The following is a 4,329-nucleotide window of genomic DNA, read 5'->3' as shown; positions in this document are numbered from 1 at the left end:
CCCACCCCAACCCAAGGTTGAAATCATGGATTGACTATACCAAATATATATGTTGCCTGATTGCTTCTTTCTTAGGACAATCTACAATGACAAACATCTTTTTCCTCCTTAATTTCAGTATGTCTGTCTCAAACGCATGAATATTCATGTTTGAAATTTTGGATAGCAATTTCCTCTCTCCCCACATGCACACACAGGCCACAGCATATTTAAATACCTTTTTTGTTTAAAAGTTATGTCCATTGTTTCTTTGAAATAGCTCAGAATAAGAAATTTTTACATTACCAGTACTATTTAAGTATGTTATAGGAGGTTATTTATTTTATTTTTCAAGTATCTATTTTCGTTTATTATCGATATTAACATAATTATCTTTAAAAATAATTTACACTCATCAGCCTATAGAAGTTACAAAAAAGGGCAGTCTGATGAAGAAAGTATCTAGCAGTCACGCATGGTTTGGAGAAAGGCTGCACCCCTAGGAGTGTGACGTAGACAGTCTACCCTATTTGCAAGCATTAGTGGTTGCTTTCACGGCTCAAACTCGTGACCTATAGGTCACACGGGATCAGCCTATAGAAGTTGAACAGAGATATGGCCTGCAAGTAAAAGATGCTATTGATTAGTTAGGTTTGATAATTAAATGCTTTGGTTAATTAATGTGCCAATAATATACCAATAAGTAACATTTAAGAGTGTACAAAGTAGATTCATCAAGATTTTTTCTGTTTTTGTTTACCTGTCTATTTGTGTTAGTAACTGTAGGAAACTGAAACTTGGAGTTCAGTTTTTCCTTTACTTGCAAATTTTCTGACCTAATGCATGTTACTCTCTGATGATCTGAATTAAAGGGCTCTTTTGTTCTTAAATATCATCTTTCCAGATTTGTTATACGATATTTTCCATCAGTACATATCGTAGTTATTACTTCAACTTTTTATATGCCGATTTTCACTTTTTTATGTGCATGAAGGTAATTCTGATTTGGTTGAACATACAACAACAAATATACCCAATATATTCCCAATAGTGTAGGGTCTAGGAGAAGGGGAGCCTTGGCGTAATTGGTAAAGTTGTCGCCATGCGATCAGGAGGTCACGGGTTCGAGTTGTGGAAACAACTTCTTGTAGAAATGCAGGGTAAGGCTGCGTACAATAGACCCTTGTGGTCCGGCCCTTTCCCGGAACCTGCGCATAGCGGGAGTTTAATGCACCGGGCTGCCCTAGTGTAGAATCTAGGGAGAGCAATGTGTACGCGGATTTTGCCCATACCTTGGAAAAGAAACAATAGTGAATTAGATTTGGTTAAACATATCCTCCATAATTTTAAGACATTTAGTATTATTCTCCATGTCCTTATAATGTGCTAATTAATTGTGGGCTTAACAGTTATCTTATATGACACATTTTTGTTCATTCTTTTGGTAGGATTAGCAAATTGGGTAAGTACTCTTTAATAAGCTAACTAGGAAAGTCTAGATTTTGAGCTCTATGTGTAGATAAATATATAGAAGACTCGAATGGTGGAAATGTAGATTATAAGTGTAGTCAATGATGAGTGAAAAATAATGAAATGTAGTTGTACATAGAACTCCTAGTTGGACTACTGAGACGGATCTATGATTTAAATTTTATGAGTTCAATAACCTTTAAGGTTCTTAACATTAAACACATTATATTTTTTTAAAGTGCTCATATCTACTATTTATTGCAATTTTACTGAATTTTAACACATAATTATATTTATGTTCCTGTGAAAGTACTAGATTAAGATGAACTCAGTACTGTAATTCGCCTTTGTCGGATTGTAAATAGATGACAAGATACTTTTAGTTTTTTCTTCTATTACATGCTCTCTTCTTCTATTAGTGCACATTGGGTCTAACTCAGTTCCACAAATTAGCTCATAAGATGAGGATAACTCAAGACTATATGAACATACAACAATTTATTCCCTCAACCAATTAAGACATTTAATTTGCTAATGAAGAAAACTCTCAGGAACACAATGGAAAGAATTGTAACTGGTTGATGTTTATATGCATATGAAGAGACAGCATATATAATCATACTAGTAAATTTTTCCGCGCTTCGCGCGGTTATATTAACAATATAAGGTGTTTTTTAATAAGTGAATAGTAAAAATAATGCTATCGATTTAGTCACTTTTTTTTAACGAAAATCATTTATATCTAATATTTTTAATCTACTTCTTTGCAACAAATTTTACAGAATTTTAGCTAAAATGGAACGGTTATTTACACGTGATTTTGACTCTCTCACAATTATTTCCGTAGATTCAGTATGTATTTTTAAAAATTATTTTCACGATCTTAGAAATTTTATAAAGGAAACGCAAAAAAGAGTTTTTCACTTGATCTTTCTCATTACTTTTTACATTTTTGAAATCCCTTTTTCCCTTTTTGTTATTTTTTTTTGAAAATGTACCCTTCTTTTTCTTATCGTTTTCTTCTCGTTAATTTCCTTACATGTAATTCTACCCCTCCCTTATATATACTCATTCATATATTTACCTAATAAACGAAGGGAGGAAGAATACTTTCTTTTTTTCTTTAACCTAAACTGATCAATATCAAATAAACAGTGTAAAAGATATACGAGATACAATTCTTTCTTTTTTTGGGTAACTAAGAGAGATACAATTTGTAAAGTTATGACCATAAGAACAGCGACATAACTACCATAACAAATTTGAAGGGCCAATTGGTCATTCATATCACCAAGTACAACAACCTCAAGGACATACACAATTATAATAATGAGAAAATAATTGGAGGAAAGAAATATAAGAATGAGGTATTTTTCAATATTGAATGGATGATAATGAGAAAAGAGACGAACATACAAATGAAGACTAAAAAATTTACACTTACACTTTGCAGATAAGTCAATGCACCCCTAACAAAGTGAAAACAACTGTATTTATATGCCAAGAATTATATTTTGAAACTATCTTCAAATTTGTAGGATAAAGTTTAAGAAAACGAAAATAAGATGCAGAGCTCATTTTGTGTAATGTACATATATATTAGGTTACTTCCTTTTATACATGTATTTTGATATATAACTTTGTGTGAAACATTGTGTATTGAAGAAAGAAAATCGATTTTTATATGCTTCTTCATTTTCCTTCTTCACTTGAAAAGGTAACGTTGTCATGCGAAAAAGTAAGAAAAGAAATTATATTCAATAGGGTGATGATAGTTGAAATAATAGATAACAATAGACATGAAAATTAGCCAAACAAAAATACGATGCCGTGAAAATCCACCAAATTCAGGTGAAATTTTTTCTACATGAACATTTTCATTTTTTTATTTGTTTGAAGAAAACAAAAGAAATAAAAGAAGAAAAAGATAGAAAGGAGAGAAGACACCTAACACGTCAACTTTGTTCTTTCCCAACTCAGAAGTATCCAAACCCTGCTTCCATTTCCCTATCTTCCTTGTCGGGATTTTCATTGTCGCTGGCCTTTCTCTCCCCTATCTGGAAACCCATGTTCTTGTTTATGCGTAGGAATAACTGGAAGATCGAGTTTTATAGTGTAGTTTCAACCTCTAAGAAGCTGTTAAGTCATTTTGTATACTTAATGCCCTTTTAAATATAATGAATCCGTTTTACAAACTCTTAGTTACCTCTTTCAATGATTTCTCAACAGTTACTATAAGGAAGACTTTAAGGAGAAGGTGAAAAATAACAAATTAAATAGAGTGAAGTAGAGGATTAATGGAGGAAAAATTCAAAAAAAGGAGAAAAAAGAAAAATGCAATTGCTGGCCATAGAGAGGTGCCACACACTTTTTCTATGCCCAACTTTATATTTATATATAGATAATTGAGGAGAGTTTCTGGAAACTAGCTAGGGAGTGGTAAACTCTGTTAGACAAGTAATAATACATTATATATACTCCCTCCGTTCATTTTTACTTATTCACTATACTAAATATACATTTTTATTTTTACTTGTCCACTATACTAAATCAAGATAAAGACAATCTCTTTTTTTTTCCTGTTTTACCCTTATCATTAATTACTCATTTTTCAAATTATTTCCCAAGACTTTTGAAAATGCTATCATTATTTATGGGAAAATTTTAAAATATATATATGTTACCTCGAAAATACGAGTAACAGTTTAATTTGATTTGTTGTTTAAAGATATGTGATTTAATTCAATACCAATTAATAATCAAGAAGTGTGACGACCCAAAGGGGTCATCACCAGATTTCTCTCTTTTTTCGTGCTTCCGAGGCCTTGAAACCTCATATCTGCTTGCCTCGATTTGCCTGCGCAGTCCGGACGCGTAGCC

The sequence above is a fragment of the Nicotiana attenuata genome, unplaced genomic scaffold (genome assembly GCF_001879085.1).
Source record: "Nicotiana attenuata strain UT unplaced genomic scaffold, NIATTr2, whole genome shotgun sequence".
Lineage (NCBI taxonomy): Eukaryota > Viridiplantae > Streptophyta > Magnoliopsida > Solanales > Solanaceae > Nicotiana > Nicotiana attenuata.
The sequence above is the reverse complement of the archived record's forward strand: the minus strand, read 5'-3'. Positions refer to the sequence as shown.